This window comes from Salmo salar, chromosome ssa01 (genome assembly GCF_905237065.1).
Source record: "Salmo salar chromosome ssa01, Ssal_v3.1, whole genome shotgun sequence".
NCBI lineage: Eukaryota > Metazoa > Chordata > Actinopteri > Salmoniformes > Salmonidae > Salmo > Salmo salar.
The window spans coordinates 148,691,335-148,712,886 of record NC_059442.1 but is presented as its reverse complement, the minus strand read 5'-3'; the positions used below and the strand labels follow the sequence as shown (position 1 = coordinate 148,712,886).

The 21,552-nt window shown below is 43.0% G+C and overlaps 1 protein-coding gene across 1 annotated transcript in view; it reads right to left on the bottom strand.

Annotated features, from left to right (window-relative positions):
* Positions 1–12,395, bottom strand: part of LOC100380321 (phosphatidylserine decarboxylase) — a 41,864-nt gene extending 29,469 nt beyond the window's left edge. Inside the window, exon 1 of the mRNA XM_045724544.1 lies at positions 12,225–12,395. The gene's annotated coding sequence lies outside the window, so the exon portion shown is untranslated. The remainder of the gene's footprint in view (positions 1–12,224) is intronic.
* Positions 12,396–21,552: the final 9,157 nt, after the last annotated feature.

Sequence of the window (21,552 nt, the reverse complement as noted above, 5' to 3'; positions counted from 1 at the left end):
ATTTTGGGTGCCGGTACTGTTTGTATTTAGGTGCAGGAGCTCCACAATACTTTTGAGATAATATTCTATAAGAGGAACAGGAGCTCAAGCAGTAGAAAATGTGAGGTGTCGGTACTCAGCTCCGGTGAACTCCTGCCCAAGTCAAGCACTGCATATGCCTATTTATGCGTGGGAATACTTGGGAACAGATTTCCTAAATAAAGAAAAAGCACTGAGCTCATTTCCTGGTGATATTACAATCATGTCCAAGAACAAAAATGCTAATTTTGTAAGTATTATTTTATTTAACTTATTTTTTGCTCAGAAAACTTGGGGGGGCCCCCAAATTAAAATCACCGGCAGGCCAAATTTGGCCCGTGGGCCGCCAAATTGGGGAACCCCATCTTAGACTCTACAAAGTCATGATTTAAGTTATATCACTTAAACCTTTTCCCTTAGGCATTCAACATGGACCTTTCAGGCTACCACTTGACCTCAATACTTACACAGTGCCTACACCTGCAAAACAATATTGCAACCCTGGGCTTTCCCCATGATAATTTGCGCTAGCATAGAGCTCTATATTGCTTCATATATAGGCTACACAGGGCTCTACAGTGTGACCATTTTACTCGCATGTGCGCCTAAAAGACTCTCAGTGATTTGAGAGTCTTTGACTTGGTCTTACAGTATCTAACACATGCATGGTAAGATGATTACACTATAGAAAGGGAGGGGAAAAGTCACAGAAATGGCATGAAAAACAGGCTTACGCTTGGTCCTTCTGATCGGTCTGATCTTATGGTTGTTGGTTATCTGCAATGACATCACCTATTTTGACACTTGGCCGTCTCCCATGTTAAATAGCCTAAACAAACAATAGGCTACGTGGAGCTTGTTGTGCTTACTACCATGACACACCGACATGGGGCCTGTCGTGATTACTCCTATGACACTAACACTACGTACACTTAAAAGATCACTATTCCAACAATAAAATCCCACAGAATGAGCCTCAGTATCACTTCTGGATTAGGTTTGCTAATCCAGCTGTTCCAAACCAGTTTGATTAGGTCAACAACTTGTAAGGCATTAGAAACAAAGGGATAGACCAAATAAGCCTAGTTCTGCACTCAGAAAAATAGACAGAATGAAAATGTAGCACTAAAACTGACGAAGACAACATATCGGGCATAATTTGAAGCTATGATGTACGGAAGTCCAGAGAGGACAGATTAATAAAAAAAAAATCCGTTATGTCGAGATCACGACAGATGTGCTCTAAACAAAGTCTTAGATCTTTGTAGTTTTACTGCCTCTGATGCACTACGACATTGCTGTCGATCTATCATTACTAAATCCACTCCTATTAAATCAAGTTTATCTTGTGATCTCCACAAAACAACTTTTGGCTGCTTTTTCTTCACTCTGTGGTCCAACTCATCCCAAACCATCTCAATTGGGTTGAGGTCGGGTGATTGTGGAGGCAGGGTCATCTGATGCAGCCCTCCATCACACACCTTTTTTTGGGCCATTGTCCTATTGAAAAACAAATGATAGTGGGACTAAGCGCAAACCAGATGGCATGCGTAATGCTGCAGAATGCTGTGGTAGCCATGCTGGTTAAGTGTGCCTTGAATTCTAAATAAATCACTGACAGCATCACCAGCAAAACACCCCCACACCATCACACCTCCTCCATGCATCACGGTGGGAACCACACATGCAGAGATCATCCGTTCACCTACTCTGCGTCTCACAAAGACACGGCGGTTGGAACCAAAAATCTCAGACCAAAAGGACAGATTTCCACTGGTCTAATGTCCATTGCTCGTGCTTCTTGGCCCAAGCAAGTCTTCTTATTGGTGTTCTTTAGTAGTATTTTTTTTGCAGCAATTCTACCACGAAGGCCTGATTCACAGTCCCCTCTGAACAGTTGACGTTGAGATGTGTCTGTTACTTGAGCTCTGAAGCATTTATTTGGGCTGCAATTTCTGAGGCTGGTAACTATAATGAACTTATTCTCTTTAGCAGAGGTAACTCTGGGTCTTCCATTCCTGTGGTGGTCCTCATGAGAGCCAGTTTCATCATAGCACTCTATGGTTTTTGCGACTGCCCTTGAAAAAAACGTTTTAAAAAGTGATGTCTTAAAGTAATTGGACTGTCATTTCTCTTTGTTTATTTGAGCTGTTCTCGCCATAATATGGACTTGGTCTTTTACCAAATAGGGCTGTCTTCTGTATACCCACCCCTACCTTGTCACAACACAACTGATTGGCTCAAAACGCATTAAGGAAAGAAATTCGACAAATTAACTTTTAACAAGGCACACCTGTTAATTGAAATGCATTCCAGATGACTAGCTCATGAAGCTGGTTGAGAAAATGCCAAGAGTGTGCAAAGCTGTCAAGGCAAAAGGTGGCTACTTTGAAGAATCTCAAATATATTTTGATTTGTTTAACACTTTTTTGGATACTACATGATTCCATGTGTTAGTTTTGAAGTCTTAACTGTTATTCTACAATGTAGAAAATAGTAAAAATAAAGAAACCCTTGAATGATTAGGTGTGTCCAAATTTTTGACTGACTATGTAGAATGAACAAATTCTACGTACGGTAATTTTTAAAAATACACTGCTCAAAAAAATAAAGGGAACACTCAAACAACACAATGCAACTCCAAGTCAATCACACTTCTGTGAAATCAAACTGTCCACTTAGGAAGCAACACTGATTGACAATAAATTTCACATGCTGTTGTGCAAATGGAATAGACAACAGGTGGAAATTATAGGCAATTAGCAAGATACCCCCAATAAAGGAGTGGTTCTGCAGGTGGAGACCACAGACCACTTCTCAGTTCCTATGCTTCCTGGCTGATGTTTTGGTCACTTTTGAATGCTGCCGGTGCTTTCACTCTAGTGGTAGCATGAGACGAAGTCTACAACCCACACAAGTAGCTCAGGTAGTGCAGCTCATCCAGGATGGCACATCAATGCGAGCTGTGGCAAGAAGGTTGGCTATGTGTCTGTCAGCGTAGTGTCCAGAGCATGGAGGCGCTACCAGGAGACAGGCCAGTACATCAGGAGACGTGTAGGAGGCCGTAGGAGGGCAACAACCCAGCAGCAGGACCGCTACCTCCGCCTTTGTGCAAGTAGGAGCAGGAGGAGCACTGCCAGAGCCCTGCAAAATGACCTCCAGCAGGCCACAAATGTGCATGTGTCTGCTCAAACGGTCAGAAACAGACTCCATGAGGGTGGTATGAGGACCCGACGTCCACAGGTGGGGGTTGTGCTTACAGCCCAACACCGTGCAGGACGTTTGGCATTTGCCAGAGAACACCAAGATTGGCAAATTCGCCACTGGCGCCCTGTGCTCTTCACAGATGAAAGCAGGTTCACACTGAGCACGTGACAGACGTGACAGAGTCTGGAGACGCCGTGGAGAACGTTCTGCTGCCTGCAACATCCTCCAGCATGACCGGTTTGGCGGTGGGTCAGTCATGGTGTGGGGTGGCATTTCTTTGGGGGGCCGCACAGCCCTCCATGTGCTCGCCAGAGGTAGCCTGACTGCCATTAGGTACCGAGATGAGATCCTCAGACCCCTTGTGAGACCATATGCTGGTGCGGTTGGCCCTGGGTTCCTCCTAATGCAAGACAATGCTAGACCTCATGTGGCTGGAGTGTGTCAGCAGTTCCTGCAAGAGGAAGGCATTGATGCTATGGACTGGCCCGCCCGTTCCCCAGACCTGAATCCAATTGAGCACATCTGGGACATCATGTCTCGCTCCATCCACCAACGCCACGTTGCACCACAGACTGTCCAGGAGTTGGCGGATGCTTTAGTCCAGGTCTGGGAGAAGATCCCTCAGGAGACCATCCGCCACCTCATCAGGAGCATGCCCAGGCGTTGTAGGGAGGTCAAACAGGCACGTGGAGGCCACACACACTACTGAGCCTCATTTTGACTTGTTTTAAGGACATTACATCAAAGTTGGATCAGCCTGTAGTGTGGTTTTCCAATTTAATTTTGAGTGTGACTCCAAATCCGGACCTAATTGCCTATAATTTCCACCTGTTGTCTATTCCATTTGCACAACAGCATGTGAAATGTATTGTCAATCAGTGTTGCTTCCTAAGTGGACAGTTTGATTTCACAGAAGTGTGATTGACTTGGAGTTACATTGTGTTGTTTAAGTGTTCCCTTTATTTTTTTGAGCAGTGTATATTTTCCATAACAAAAAAACATTGTATTTTCAGCTGTTATACAAAACCGAAAGTAAAATACAAAAACTAAACTTAACGGGAAGCATAGAAATAGCATATAGAACAGATCTACCGCTTCTTCGACTTGCTTTCAACGAGAATGACAGATCTAAGTAACATTTCTATGTGAATTTGGTCAGGTCGTCCAAGAAGTTACATATTGCAACTTCTTTAAGAAATCATAATTTAGAGTATTTCTTAATCATTTGGAGCACAATGTGTAAAAATGTCTTTCAAAAAACGATATACCGGTTAAAGGTGTCTTTCGCAACCCTAAATTTCATATCGTTCAAGCTTACATTTTTGCCTACATACAGTGCATTTGGAAAGTATTCAGACCACTTGATTTTGTCCCACATTTTGTTACATTACAGCCTTAATCTAAAATGGATTAAAATTGTTTCCCCCCCCTCACCAATCTACACACAATATCCTGTTTTTACTTTGTCATTATGGGGTGACATTTTTGCAAATCTATGTATATATATATATATATATATATATATATATACTGCTCAAAAAAATAAAGGGAACACTTAAACAACACATCCTAGATCTGAATGAAATAAATAATCTTACTAAATACTTTTTTCTTTACATAGTTGAATGTGCTGACAACAAAATCACACAAAAATAATCAATGGAAATCCAATTTATCAACCCATGGAGGTCTGGATTTGGAGTCACACTCAAAATTAAAGTGGAAAACCACACTACAGGCTGATCCAACTTTGATGTAATGTCCTTAAAACAAGTCAAAATGAGGCTCAGTAGTGTGTGTGGCCTCCACGTGCCTGTATGACCTCCCTACAACGCCTGGGCATGCTCCTGATGAGGTGACGGATGGTCTCCTGAGGGATCTCCTCCCAGACCTGGAATAAAGCATCCGCCAACTCCTGGACAGTCTGTGGTGCAACGTGGCGTTGGTGGATGGAGCGAGACATGATGTCCCAGATGTGCTCAATTGGATTCAGGTCTGGGGAACGGGCGGGCCAGTCCATAGCATCAATGCCTTCCTCTTGCAGGAACTGCTGACACACTCCAGCCACATGAGGTCTAGCATTGTCTTGCATTAGGAGGAACCCAGGGCCAACCGCACCAGCATATGGTCTCACAAGGGGTCTGAGGATCTCATCTCGGTACCTAATGGCAGTCAGGCTACCTCTGGCGAGCACATGGAGGGCTGTGCGGCCCCCCAAAGAAATGCCACCCCACACCATGACTGACCCACCGCCAAACCGGTCATGCTGGAGGATGTTGCAGGCAGCAGAACGTTCTCCACGGCGTCTCCAGACTCTGTCACATCTGTCACGTGCTCAGTGTGAACCTGCTTTCATCCGTGAAGAGCACAGGGTGCCAGTGGCGAATTTGCCAATCTTGGTGTTCTCTGGCAAATGCCAAACGTCCTGCACGGTGTTGGGCTGTAAGCACAACCCCCACCTGTGGACGTCGGGCCCTCATGGAGTCTGTTTCTGACCGTTTGAGCAGACACATGCACATTTGTGGCCTGCTGGAGGTCATTTTGCAGGGCTCTGGCAGTGCTTCTCCTGCTCCTCCTTGCACAAAGGCGGAGGTAGCGGTCCTGCTGCTGGGTTGTTGCCCTCCTACGGCCTCCTCCACATCTCCTGATGTACTGGCCTGTCTCCTGGTAGCGCCTCCATGCTCTGGACACTACGCTGACAGACACAGCAAACCTTCTTGCCACAACTCGCATTGATGTGCCATCCTGGATGAGCTGCACTACCTGAGCCACTTGTGTGGGTTGTAGACTCCGTCTCATGCTACCACTAGAGTGAAAGCACCACCAGCATTCAAAAGTGACCAAAACATCAGCCAGGAAGCATAGGAACTGAGAAGTGGTCTGTGGTCCCCACCTGCAGAATGACTCCTTTATTGGGGGTGTCTTGCTAATTGCCTATAATTTCCACCAGTTGTCTATTCCATTTTCACAACAGCATGTGAAATGTATTGTCAATCAGTGTTGCTTCCTAAGTGGACAGTTTGATTTCACAGAAGTGTGATTGACTTGGAGTTACATTGTTTTGTTTAAGTGTTCCCTTTATTTTTTTGAGCAGTGTATATATAAAAAAATGAAATGTCATATTTACATAAGTATTCAGACCCTTTTACGCAGTATTTTGTTGAAGCACCTTTGGCAGCGATTACAGTCTTGAGACTTCATGGGTATGACGCTACAAGCTTGGCACACCTGTATATGGGGAGTTTCTCCCATTATTCTCTGCAGATCCTCTCAAGCTCTGTCAGGTTGGATGGGGAGTGTTGCTGCACAGCTATTTTCAGGTCTCTCCAGAGATGTTCGATCGGGTTCAAGTCCGGGCTCTGGCTGGGCCATTCAAGGACATTGAGACTTGTCCCGAAGCTACTCCTGCGTTGTCTCTTGGCTGTGTGCTTAGGTTCGTTGTCTGAGGTCCTGAGCGCTCTGGTGTGGGTTTTTGTCAAGGATCTTTCTGTACTTTGCTCCGTTCATCTTGATCCTGACTAGTTTCCCAGACCATGCCGCTGAATAACATCCCCACAGCATGATGCTGCCACCACCATGTTTCACCGTAGGGATGGTGCCAGGTTTCCTCACGACGTGACGTTTGGCATTCAGGACAAAGAGTTTCTCATGGTCTGAAAGCCCTTTAAGTTCCTTTTGGCAAACTCCAAGCGGGCTGAGATGTACCTTTTACTGAGGAGTGGCTTCTGTCTGGCCACTCTACCATAAAGGCCTGATTGGTGGAGTGCTGCAGAGATGGTTGCCCTTCTGGAAGGTTCTCCCATCTCCACAGAAGAACTCTGGAGCTCTGTCAGTGACCATTGGGTTCTTGGTCACCCCCCTGACCAGGGCCCTTCTCCCCAGATTGCTCAGTTTGCCGGGCGGCCAGCTCTAGGAAGAGTCTTGGAGGTTCCAAACTTCCTCCATTTAAGAATGATGGGGGCCACTTTGTTGTTGGGGACCTTCAATGCTGTAGACATTTTTGGGTACCCTTCCCCAGATCTGTGCTTAAACAAAATCCTGTCTCGGAGCTCCACAGACAATTCCTTCGACCTCATGGCTTGGTTTTTGCTCTGACATCTACTGTGGCACGTTATATGTGACTGACGGCTCACACCGGTCTTATGTTGCAAAATTTGAGTGTTTTTTACATTGGCTAAAAGTAGAGACTCAGAACTAGAAAATGGTATATCATACATTACAGTTGACGAACAATGCGAAAGTAATTTTGTCTTGAAAGTTTATAAACTAATTTTTGAGAAAATGGCCTTTTAATGTTTTGGTACCACTATTGAAGAGCCCCTCTGTCTACACCCATTCAGCATCGTTCACACCCTCTTAAGCTATAGCCCCACCCATCTCTTTAAGGGTTGATCCGAATGTACTAACAGCAGTCAAGCCCCCAAGCTAACTTGATAGCTACTTCCAGACATCTACTTGAGAGAGCGAACAGCTCACTGAACATTAATCGCCATAGCGGCGCTGGTTCGGCTGTTATGTTATCCAGAGCATTGGTGACTGCAACTGTGATGTCAGATTGTCGTTTCATAAATTCAGAGCATTTCACGTTCAGTGTGCACACCGGATGCTCTGGCCGATGAGTAAAGTTGATCCAAACGTTCTGACCTCACAACGGCAGTCAAACACCCAAGATAACTGGCTAACATTGGCTAGCTACTTCCAGACAGAATGAGAGCACACCCCACTCTGACCATTTTACTCACCCTAGCAGAGCTAGTTAGGCTGTTTTCATGTTATCCAGAGTGTTGGTGACTAACTGTGCTGCTCGCTTTTTTGCAGACTTTTACTGACACCCGCCATATCCAACGGGTGTGGAGCGTTCGTAAATTCATCAGTTATTCTGCGCTCTCTGGCACACTCAGATGAGTGCTCTGAAATCGGTGTAGATGGCCAGACTGTATTTACGAACGCACCCGAAATGGTTACTTGCATAGTGGAGTCTTTTGTTTATACAAGTAAACAACTAACCATAATACGAATAATAAGGTCATACACGTAACGTTAGCAAGCTAGGTAAACAATGAACCATAATAACTCATGACGTTACTACCTTGCATGAATCTGCAGGTTGCTAACCAACCAGGTTCAATGTGAGCTAGCTAATATTAGAAACATGTCATATCTGAAAATGTAGCTAGCTAGACTATCTTACCCGTATAGATCTTTCATGGTTGGATGTGTCTCCTGTCGGATGCCATGGTTGCCCTTAGTTTGAAGGAGACAAGTGTTTTCTCCATCTCCTTAGCTATCATACTCAAATTCCACTGATTTTAAAACTCAGTCATCTAGAAAGTGGAGAGCAACACATATGCAGTTTTAATACACAATACATTTTTTTCCCAAAATGCTCAAATAGACAGAGGTGAGCTATATGGCAGACCAATCCAAACTCATCTCTCGGCATAACCAGCCCTCTCATTATCTCAGCCAATCATGGCTAGCGGGAAGATTGCTGTCTTTTTCTGTGGCTAAACCAACTAAGCTTGTAATTTAACCATTTTATTCGTATGTACAGATGGCATACAAGTTTGTTAAGGCACATGAAAGTTCACATTTGAGAAGGCATTTCGTCCAAAAAAAACATATATATTTTTTTAAAGTTTACGTTCGAACGGCTCTACTGTAGTAGAAGTAGTAACCCGCGACATACTGCGTTTCAAACTGAAAGTAGACAGCCCTAAACCCTCAGCCCTTGGGGGAATCCCCGCGGCCATATTTGTCGTCGATCCAAATGATTAGCTAAGCAAGGGAAGCTTGCAACGTAAGCCCCTTAGCACTCGTTTTTAAATGAAGTTTGCGAATGTACAATTATGTTCAGTTCGGGGCCTGAAACGGCCCATAATTCAATTTGCGATGACTGTACATCCCCTAAGAAAAGTCACCCAAAACTTAAAACCTCATCATTGAGCTCGAGGCCCTGGGTCTGAACCCCGCCATATGCACTGGGTCCTGGACTTCCTGACGGGCCACCCCCAGGTGGTGAAGGCAGGAAACACCTCCACTTCACTGATCCTCAACACAGGGGCCCTACAAGTGTGCGTACTCAGCCCCCTCCTGTACTCCCTGTTCATCCATGACGCCGTGGCCACACACGACTCCAACTCAATCATCAAGTTTGCAGACGACACGACCATAGTTGGCCTGATTACCAACAATGACGAGACAGGCTACCGGGAGGAGGTGAGGGCCCTGGCGGAGTGGTGCCAGGAAAATAACCTCTTCCTCAACAAAATGAAGGAGCTGATCGTGAACTTCAGGAAAAAGGAGAGGGAGCACATCCCTATCCACATTGACGGGCCCACAGTGGAGAAGGTGAAATGCTTCAAGTTCCTCGACATACACATCACTGACGATCTGAAATGGTCCACCCACAGACAGTGTGGTGAAGGCGCAACAGCGCCTCTTCAACCTCAGGAGGCTGAAGAAATTTGGCTTAGCCCCAAAGACTCTCAAACTTTTACAGATGCACAATTGAGAGCATCCGGTCGGGCTGTATCACTGCCTGGTACGGCAACTGCAACGCCCGCAACCGCAGGGCTCTCCAGAGTGTGGTACGGTCTGCCCAACGCGCCACCAGGCGCACACTGCCTGCCCTCCAGGACACCAATAGCAGCCGATGTCACAGGAAGGACAAAAAGATCATCAACCACTTGAGCCACAGCCTGTTCACCCCGCTATCTTCCAGAAGGCAATGTCAGTACAGGTGCATCAAAGCTGGAACCAAGATACCGAAAAACAGCTTCTATCTCAAGGCCATCAGACTGTTAAATAGCCATCACTAGCCGGCTACCACCCGGCTCCTCAACCCTGCACCCTAGAGGCTGCTGCCCTATATGCACATAGAATCACTGGTCACTTTAATAATGTTTACATACTGCTGTACTCATTTCATATGTACAGTTGAAGTCGTAATTTACATACACTTAGGATGGAGTCATTAAAACTAATTTTTCAACCACTCCACACATTTCTTGTAAACAAACTATAGTTTTGGCAAGTCGGTTAGGACATCTGCTTTGTGCATGACAAGTAATTTTGTCCAACAATTGTTTACAGACAGATTATTTCACTTATAATTCACTGTATCACAATTCCAGTGGGTCAGAAGTTAACATACACTAAGTTGACTGTGCCTTTAAACAGCTTGGAAAATTCCAGAAAATGATGTCATGGCTTTAGAAGCTTCTGATAGGCTAATTGACATCATTTGAGTCAATTGGAGGTTTTCCTGTGGATGTATTTCAAGGCCTACCTTCAAACTCAGTGTCTCGTTGCTTGACATCATGGGAAAATCAAAAGAAATCAGCCAAGACCTCAGAAAAAAATTGTAGACCTCCACAAGTCTGGAAATTGGTCCCAAGGATGAAACAAACGCCTGAAGGTACCACGTTCATCTGTACAAACAATAGTACGCAAGTATAAACACCATGGGACCACGCAGCCATCATACTGCTCAGGAAGAAGACGAGTTCTGTCTCTTAGAGATGAACGTACTTTGGTGCGAAAAGTGCAAATCAATCCCAGAACAACTGCAAAGAACCTTGTGAAGATGCTTGAGGAAACAGGTACAAAAGTATCTATGTCCACAGTAAAAAGAGTCCTATATCGACATAACCTGGAAAGCTAGGAAGAGGGTTCAGCAAGGAAGAAGCCACTGCTCCAAAACCGCCATAAAAATGCCAGACTACAGTTTGCAACTGCACATGGGGACAACGATCATACTTTTTGGAGAAATGTCCTCTGGTCTGATGAAACAAAAATAGAACTTGTTGGCCATAATGACCATCATTATGTTTGGAGGAAAAAGGGGGAGGCTTGCAAGCCGAAGAACACCATCCCAACCGTGAAGCACGGGGATGGCAGCATTTTGTAGGGGTGCTTTGCTGCAGGAGGGACTGGTGTACTTCACAAAATAGATGGCATCATGAGGAAGGAAAATTATGTGGATATATTGAAGCAACATCTCAAGACATCAATCAGGAAGTTAAAGCTTGGTTGCAAATGGGTCTTCCAAATGGACAATGACCCCAAGCATACTTCCAAAGTTGTGGCAAAATGGCTTAAGGACAACAAAGCCATCACAAAGCCGAGACCTCAATCCTATAGAGAATTTGTAGGCAGAACTGAAAAAGCGTGTGTGAGCAAGGAGGCCTACAAACCTGACTCAGTTACACCAGCTCTGTCTGGAGGAATGGGCCAAAATTCACCCAACTTATTGTGGGAAGCTTGTGGAAGGCTACCCGAAATATTTGACCCAAGTTAAACAATTTAAAGGCAATGCTACCAAATACTAATTGAGTGTATGTAAACTTCTAACCCACTGGGAATGTGATGAAAGAAATTAAAGCTGAAATAAATAATCCTCTACTATTATTCTGACATTTCACATTCTTAAAATAAATTGGTGATCCTAACTGACCTAAGACAGGGAATTTTACTAAGATTAAATGTCAGGAATTGTGAAAAACTAAGTTTAAATGTATTTGGCAAAAGGTGTATGTAAACTTCCGACTTCAACTGTATATACTCTATTCTACTGTATTTTAGTCAATGTCACTCCGACATTGCTCGTCATAATATTTATATATTTCTTCATTCCATTATTTTACTTTTAGATGTGTGTGTATTGTTATGAATTGTTAGATATTACTGCACTGTTGGAGCTTGGAACACCAGCATTTCGCTACACCCGTATACTAACATCTGCTAAATATGTGTGTGTGACCAATCAAATGTAATTATATGTAGGGACTGAAAAAGCACAGTGCACAAATCATACCGGGTGTGGATTTTCCTTCGATTAGGCTATTTAAGTGTAATCAGTAAACAGTGGGCTGAACTAGTGTTGACAGCAAGCATAAGAACACCTGTGATATTGTTCTCCACAATACCCATCCTGGTACCTGGGACCATGACTAGGTCCAAAGATACAGTAGATTGACACCAGATGTTCTCCCTACCTGGGTTTCATTGGCGATGCGTGGAGGCACCTCGATACCAATCTTTGTTAGCTCCCGGTACTTGTAGTGGACGTACTGGTCGTATCCCATGTAGACTCCGCCAGTGGCGATGAGGAGAGGAAAGGGCCTGATGCGAACCTGAAGGCCGAGAGAGGCTGCATTGAACCGCTGTCGCCCTGCACCATGCATATAACACAAGGGTAATATTAGGAACAGTTAGTTCTTTCCATAACAAGTCTTGCATATTCAGTACCAGTCAAAGGTTTGGACACACCTACTCATTCAAGGGTTTTTCTTTATTTTTACTTTTTTCTACATTGTAGAATAATAGTGAAGACATCAAAACTATGAAATAACACATATGGAATCATGTAGTACCCCCCCCCCCCCAAAAGAAAGTGTTAAACAAATCAAAATATACTTCATATGTTTTATTCTTCAAAGTAGCCACCCTTTGCCTTGAGAGCTTTACACACTCTTGGCATTCTCTCAACCAGCATCATGAGGTCGTCACCTGGAATGCATTTCAACTAACAGGTGTGCCTTGTTAAAAGTATATTTGTGGAATTTCTTTCCTTAATGCTTTTTGAGCCAATTAGTTGTGTTGTGACAAGGTAGAGGTGGGTATACAGAAGATAGCCCTATTTGGTAAAAGACGAAGTCCATATTATGGCAAGTACATACTTTGTTGCTGTGTGCGCCGAGTCTGACATCCCCTTAGAAAAGCTAAGAAAGCTACGGACGTTTCTAGTGAAGCATTGCAAACAGGGAGGAGCGTTGCCCGAAAATGAGAGCAGCCTCCATCAAACTCACCTGCCCCGTGTGTTTGACCAACATATGACTGCCGTTCTACAGAAGAAGTTTGAGGTGGTTGTTGACGAGACAACAGAGGCAAGGGATTCTAAAAATCGTCATTGGTGAGTTAACAGCCTATTTATATGTCGTTGCAATAGCCTACATTTACATTCTGCAATGTGAATTGTCCGCATGCAAATTGTGATATTCCAAACAATGAGATATCGTGGTGAAATATAGCGATGCATAATGTCAGCAGCAGTCTGCCTCTCCATCTAGCCAACTATCACTGTATCTATATTGTGTTTACACTTGGAATGTAAATAACTTATTGTCACAATATTATTTTAGGTTAAAACATAATTAAAGTTCTTCCTTATCTTTCATTGCAGGTGTTGAAAACCAGTACTTTCCGGTGGATGTCATTTTCATGGACAGATGCAACTACTCAACTTTTTCCCAAGCTATACTAGCCTCCCTCCACAGCAACGATCTCAACCTGAATGATGCCTGGGCTTTGGTCACAGATAATGCCTCCTACTGCCTGAAGACATACAAGGAGGTTCTGAAAGGAGGGATGACCAACAGTGTCCATGTAACCCGTCTCCATCATGTCATCAATCTGGTGGGTGAGACCTGGCAGCACTACAAATACTTCTCTGAAGTTGTGACATGGAAAGAGAAGATGGGTGAGCTTCCTCATTATGAAGGAGTTTGTGCAGGCCAAGGCTCCTCCTGAAGCAGTGAGCTCCAGTTGGAATAGCTGGTTTGAGGCAGTGAAGTACCATGCAGATCATGTTCATCTGTACAGAGAGTTTTTGTTGGCAGAAAAGTTATCCCAGGCAGTTACAAACATCCTCAGCCAGCTGGAAACAGAGGAGAAGGTTGCTGCATTGTTGCCTAGATTCTTGCATGACTTTTTTTCCATTTATAATGAAACACTTAGTAGAACTCTGTATTGAAGCACTTGCCTTGATTAAAAAATAGTGAACTGTTGTGTTGCATCATTACACATGTACTGTTATATCTTATTAAATTGTTGATGTTTAATTCATTCATATTATTAGACATTCTTTCTGATGATAACATTTGCGTAAATCGTAAAACACAGAATAAAAAAAAATATATATATTTTTTTTTTAAGAAATTGGAAAAGAATAAAACAGATTTCAAAGGGCCCTAGGAAAAGCAGCCAACACGTGCTCAGCATATGTGGGAATGCCTTCAAGACTGTTGGAAAAGCATAGAGAATGCCAAGAGTGCGCAAAGCTGTCATCAAGGCAAAGGGTGGCCTCTATGAAAAATCTAAAATATTTTGATTTGTTTAACACTTTTTTTGGTTATCACATGATTCCATGTGTTATTTCATAGTTTTGATGTCTTCACTATTATTCTACGATGTAGAAAACAGTACAAATAAAGAAAAACCCTTGAATGAGTAGGTGTCCAAACTTTTGACTGGTACTGTATATATTTTTCTCATAATTCCTATTGTAGCTAAATGTGCACGTCATGTTATTGTAAATAAACCATAGAACCAGGAAGACTGATTACAGAGTTGAGACAATGGCCTAGGCTACTCGCTGGATAGTGTGATAGAGTTGACTCACAAATTATGTAATTATTTGTGTCTGTGAAAGTTTTTACTGATAATGTACTGGCTAGAATGAGAGAAGCTCTAATATGAACAATTAATAGACCAGTGTTTGGCAATCTCACAGCCCAGGGTGGTTACGCCAAACGTAGAATAATATCTAGGCCTAACAATTTATGTCTCGATTTTTGCATCAATGCACACTGAAACCATTGTGGTGTAATCAGAGGTGTAGTAGAGGGTAAATGTTTACCTACCTTTTTTTATTTTGCACAAGCATTGACACACATTTTTTACCCACTACATTACTGCGTGTAATCCATTAGCACACAACTTAAGACTCAAATGTCTTGTAAAATATAAAAATATATTGCTTTGTCAAAAGAATACTATAGCAACTGATTGATACACCTACTAAGGCCAGTGGAATGTTCAGTAAGTTGGTACTACAATTTGCACCTCAGTTTCTGAATTTGCTACATTGGTGTCAGAGGAGAGATGGTGACCCTGTGACGCCATTGAAGTAATGCACTAGTAAGGCTCTGAAGCTGTTTTAAAGATTGTTTAAGTGATACAGGATAGCAGTAATGCCACTTTACTTTTGGTTAACACACTACTTACTACCACTGAGCATGTTCATCTTATTAGCACAGAGACTAATGGGAATGTAGTCTAAGAGTGTTTGACAGCCCCAGTCACCATGTTGGTTGTAAAAGCCTGGGTCTTGTCTGGGACTGTTGTATGAGGATGTCAGTGTGAAACTCACCACTGGATAATGAACGCCATGGCCCTGGATGAAACTGTCCGGCTCCTTGTGCTCTGCAGCGGAGCCAGCCACTGCAGGCAGACAGAAGAAGCACATACTCTAGTTTTATATTTCAATAACTATCCCAATACCACATTAAGAGATCGGAGCTACAATATACAGTACCAGTCAAAAGGTTGGACACCTACTCAAAGGTTTTTCTTAATTTTTTTACTATTTTCTACATTGTAGAATAACACATATGGAATCATGTAGTAAAAAACAAATTCATGTAGTGTTCAACAAATCAAAATATTTTAGATTTTTCTAAGTAACCACCCTTTGCCTTGACAGCTTTGCACTCTTGGCATTCCCTCAACCAGCTTCATGAGGAATGATTTTTCAACTGTCTTGAAGGAGTTCCCACATATGCTGAGCACTTGTTGGCTGCTTTTCATTCATTCTGCGGTCCAACACAACCCAAACCATCTCAACTGGGTTGAAGTCAGATGATTGTGGAAGCCAGGTCATCTGATGCAGCACTCCATCACTCTGCTTGGTCAAATAATCCTTACACAGCCTGGAGGGGTGTTGAGTCATTGTTGAAAAACAAACGATAGTCCCACTAAGCGCAAACCAGATGGGATATCACTGCAGAATGCTGTGGTAGCCATGCTGGTTTTAAGTGTGCAATGAATTCTAAATAAATCACAGTGTCACCAGCAAAGCACCCCCACACCATCACACCTCCTCCTCCATGCTTCACGGTGGGAATCACACATGCGGAGATCATCCGCTCACATGCTCTGCGTCTCACAAAGACACAGCGGTTGGAAACAGAAATCTCAAATTTGGACTCATCAGACCAAAGGACAGATTTCCACTGGTTGAATGTCCATTGCTCATGTTTCTTGGTCCAAGCAAGTCTCTTCTTATTGGTGTCCTTTAGTAGTGGTTTCTTTGCAGCAATTTGACCATAAAGGTCTGATTCACGCAGTCTCCTTTGAACAGTTGATGTTGAGATTGGAGATGCACAATATATTGGTGAATATATCGGAATCGGACGATATTAGCTAAAAATGACAACATCGGCCCGATGTCTAGTTTAACGCCAATGTGCAAAACCGATGTCAAAACTGACGTGCATACCTATATAAATGTAGGTACATGACGTAATGATGCCACGTAACATGTAGCGCTACACAGCATTCCTAACCTAGCCCACAATGTCTGCTGTGTGGATCGAGCAGTCAACAAGTCGAGCAGTCATTTGAAAGAGTAAGAACATTTCAGCGAAACAACTCAAAGGCGAAATCCATTAAAGCCAAGATAATGGAATTAATTTCCCTTGACAATAAACCGTTCTCTGTCATGGGTGATGTTGGTTTTCGCCAACTGGTTAAGCACTGGTACACACTACCAAGTGTGCTATTTTTCAGATGTTGCCCTACCGGAGTTACACAGTAATAGCGTCACTGCTATTAACTTCACGACTGACAGCGATATCAGCCCCAATGAGCATGCTGAGTCTGACAGCACAGTGGGTCGTTGAGGATTTCGTACTGAGGAAAGTCGTATTGCATGCTCATGAATGTACTGGTTGTCATACCGCTGCTGCCATTTTTTAAATTTGGAAACATGAAAACACTAGCTAGCTCCATGCGAACAACTGACTCGAGAAATAAGCTCATCAACTGCGCCTGCAGCAGACGTGATACCCTCTGTCATGGCATTGAAACGCCTGCTCCTCAAAACTGCCAACACAGGCTATGAACAAGCGATTCGGTGGCATTCTCTCTTTACTGTGTCGCCACCATGCTCATGCTATGTACAAGGACCGCTACTTCGATGCTTCGACAAAAAACAGAGTTTACGTGAAATGTTACATACACAGCTGGACAAGATGGAAACGGACACAGTGACAGTGAGCACCGAGGAAGAGAGGCCACGGAGAGACAGAGCTGAAACTTCACTGCTTGACATGTATGACGAAATCCTGGTTGAGAATAAAAAGACTAAACAAATGAACAACGAAACAGCCCCCCCCCCTTAAAAGATTTAGATGCACTATTGTAAAGTGGTTGTTCCACTGGATATCATAAGGTGAATCCACCAATTTGTAAGTCGCTCTGGATAAGAGCGTCTGCTAAATGACTTAAATGTAATGTAAATGTAAGTGAAAGAAATAGGTTCTGATTATGTTTTACTGGTAATGGGGACATACGTAAATGCCAACAAAATCACTTTTTGGTCGGTGTGGTGTGTGTGTAACCTTTATTTAACTAGGCAAGTCAGGATCGGTGTCCCCGCCGCGAGACAGTTGAGCTAACATAGACTAATGTGATTAGCATGAGGTTGTAAGAAACCAAATAAAATCCCAGAACATAGACATATCTGATATGGGCAGAAAGCTTACATTCTTGTTAATCTAACTGCACTGTCCAATTTACAGTAGCTAATACAGTGAAAGAATACCATGCTATTGTTTGAGGGCAGTGCACAATTATGTACTTGAAAATGTATCAAAAAACAATTAGGTACATTTGGGCAGTCTTGATACCACATTTTGAACAGAAATGCAATGGTTCATTGGATCAGTCTAAAACGTTGCGCATTGCTGCCATCTAGTGGCCAAAGTCTAAATTGCACCTGGGCTGGAATAATGCATTATGGCTTCTTACATTTCAAAGATGGTACAACAACAACAAAACACGTTTTTTTCCCTTTGCATTATCTTTTACCAGATCTAATGTGTTATATTCTCCTACATTATTTTCACATTTCCGAAAACTTCAAAGTGTTTCCTTTCAAATGGTATCAAGAATATGCATATCCTTGCATCAGGTCCTGAGCTACAGGCAGTTAGATTTGGGTATGTCATTTTTCTGTGAACATAAAAAAAAAAGGGGCGGATCCCATTAAGAACAATGACGGCCTACATCGAAGCAGGATGTCTACGTATGGGTGGTCCCGGGAATCAAATCGACTACCCCTGGTGTTACAAACACCATGCTCTTCCAACAGTTCACATTTTTGCGCCAAGAGTACTTTCATCTTTTTCCTGCCAGCATGGTCGCCAAACCACTAAACTGTTAGTGGCACTGTCACAATGCAGAATCATAACATTGTTGGGGGGGTTTACAACACATATATTACTGACTAGTAGTATCGTTAGATATAAAATGTTCTTGACACGAGTGACAAGACATTTGCATCATAAGAGCTAGGTGGCTAATGTTAGCCGCAAGAACTTATGAAATGAGCAAACCGGTGTTCATTTTCTCCCATCAACACAATTATATTATGACTCTTCCAATGGTGTGTAGCCACCATGCATTGGAATAGCAACATAATTATGTCAAATAAACTTTCACAAGCAAATTACAACATAACCTGCCAATTTTCCTCGCTGTCAGTGGCAGCTGATTACAGCGCAACTTTCCTAAGGACGCTGCCATCTTGTGAGTGTGTAGAACGCTCGTGTAAATAACCAATCAGAACTCGGTATTGAGGAAAGCTTCTTCGTCTTCACAAGACGAATATTAATCCTAGCTGGAGGTCTTTGTCGCCACCTAATGGATTGTGATACTATAACACTTTGTCTGATTGTGCCAAAGAGTATGGCAAATATTTGTATAACTAACCCAAGATAGACCACAGCCTGTTGTCTCCTATGGGAGCAAATTAATCATAGTGGGCAGAACAAGCAAGGAGGTGGGCAGAGCCAAGCACTAGCTAGTGAGAGCCTATTGGTTTTTTTTGCATGTATTTGCATATTTCCGTTAGGGGAACGCATACTCTGTGAAGTGCGCGTGTGCAATTTCTCAATTCACCCTTGCATTCCTTCTAAACAACGACATTTTTTGAAACTTTGACAAAGGGTAAAGTCTACAAAACTCAGTCCACTCTACTCGTAACGTATTTTAGTTTTCGAAACAGAAAACTGTATTCAGATCAAATGTTTAATCGATGGGAAAATTTGCAGAATGTCGGGAAAAATCCATCTCCCTCTATCCTCTCCCACTTTTGGTCCCATCCGGATAAATATCTTGTCTCATTGTTCTATATTTGAGTATGGGTTGTGGCGAGATTTACCATTGAAATACCGCGAGAGTTTGGACTTCCTGGCGTATTCCGTTGCTATGGCGATAGCTTCCTAGAGTTAGGTCCTTTGGCGATGGTAGAAAATATACTTTAAACTATAGACTGTATATTGGTTTGCTCATTCATCTGTGATGACAGTTAGTATTCATAAGTATACGTCATAAGGATGCAAGCTAAGGTTAAATTGATGCTTATTTATAAAACCCTCTTAGGCCTCACTCCCCCTTATCTGAGATACCTACTGCAGCCCTCATCCTCCACTGTGTTGTCTGTACCCGTTCTGCCAGTCACATTCTGTTAAAGGTCCCCAAAGCACACACATCCCTGGGTCGCTCATCTTTTCAGTTCGCTGCAGCTAGCGACTGGGATGAGCTGCAAAAAACACTCAAACTGTTTTGTCTCCATCTCTTCATTCAAAGACTCAATCATGGACACTCTTACTGACAGTTGTGGCTGCTTTGTGTGATGTATTGGTGTCTCTTCCTTCTTGCACCTTTGAGCTGTTGTCTGTGCCCAATAATGTTTGTACTATGTTGTGTTGCTACCATGCTGTGTTTTCATGTGTTGCTGTCATGCTATGTTGTCTTCTTAGGTCTCTCTTCATGTCGTGATGTGTGTTTTGTTTTTATTTTTAATCCCAGCCCCCGTCCCCGCAGGAGGCATTTTGCCTTCTGGTAGGCCGTCATGTAAATAAGAATTAGTTCTTAATTAATGGACTTGCCTGGTTAAATAAAATAAATAAAAGGATGTCACCGTGACATGCCAATTAGCTAACATCACTGTCCTCGGGAAGCATGACATGAAGGTGCACCATTGCGTTGGTGTTTTACTTGTACGGCGGTGCTTACCAACTTTAAGTGCTTCAACATGGGAGCTGTATTCCCAGTTTGGCCAATGTTTTCTCTGCCATGATTTTATTTCAAGTAGTATAGTAACAATAAGTTATTTATTGTGTAGGCTGTTAATATACTACTTGAAATAAACTAACACTCTAGATCTGTGATTCCCAAACCTTTATGCTCGGCCCCACTTCCAGCATTGGTGAATATCCCGACTTGGACATGAAGCGCGAACACGCAAATATATACTGAACATAAATAGAAACGTAAAGTGTTGGTCCATTGTTTCATGAGCTGAAATAAAATAACAACATTTTCTATATGCACAAAAAACTTTTTTCTCTCTCAAATGTTGTGCACAAATTTTTTATATCCCTGTTAGTGAGAATTTCTCCTTTGCCAAAATAATCCATCCATCTGACAGGTGTGGCATATCAAGAATCAGTTTAAACAGCATTATCATTACACAGGAGCACCTTGGGCTGGGGACAATAAAAGACCACTCTAAAATATGCAGTTTTGTCACAGATGTCTCTAGTTTTGAGGGAGTGCGCGCAATTGGCATGCTGACTGATGGAATGTCCACCAGAGCTGTTGGCCAGATAATTGAATGTTAATTTCTCTACCATAAACCGCCTCCGTCATTTTAGAGAATTTGGCAGTACGTCCAACCGGCCTCACAACCGCAGACCACATGTAACCATGCCAGCCCAGGACCTCCATATCCAGCTTCTTCCCATTGCAGAATCGTCTGAGACCAGCCACCCAGACAGCTGATGAAACTAAGGAATATTTCTGTCTGTAATAACACCCTTCTGTGGGGGAAAACTCATTCTGACTGGCTCCCCAGTGGATGGGCCTATGCCCTCCCAGGCTCATCCATGGCTACGCCCCTGCCTATTCATGTGAAATTCATATATTAGGGCCTAATATGAACTTTAACGGAGTAAAATTGTTGCGTTTATATTTTTGTTCAGTATAGGTACCATTGACTTACATTGGATTTGTGCCACACATGCTAAAAGTTATAATTTCAAGTTGTAACAGAGGCCAGGTAAACAAAACCAAAGCATGGATTGCTGTCATACCTTGTCCATAGACTGTTTACCCTATGTAACCGGTGTGAAATTGCTAGTTAGTTAGCAGGGTGCGCGGCTTTTGTGGAGCGATGGGTAACGATGCTTCGAGGGTGGCTGTTGTCAATGTGTACAGAAGGTCCCTGGTTCGAGCCCTGGTAGGGGAGAGGAGAGG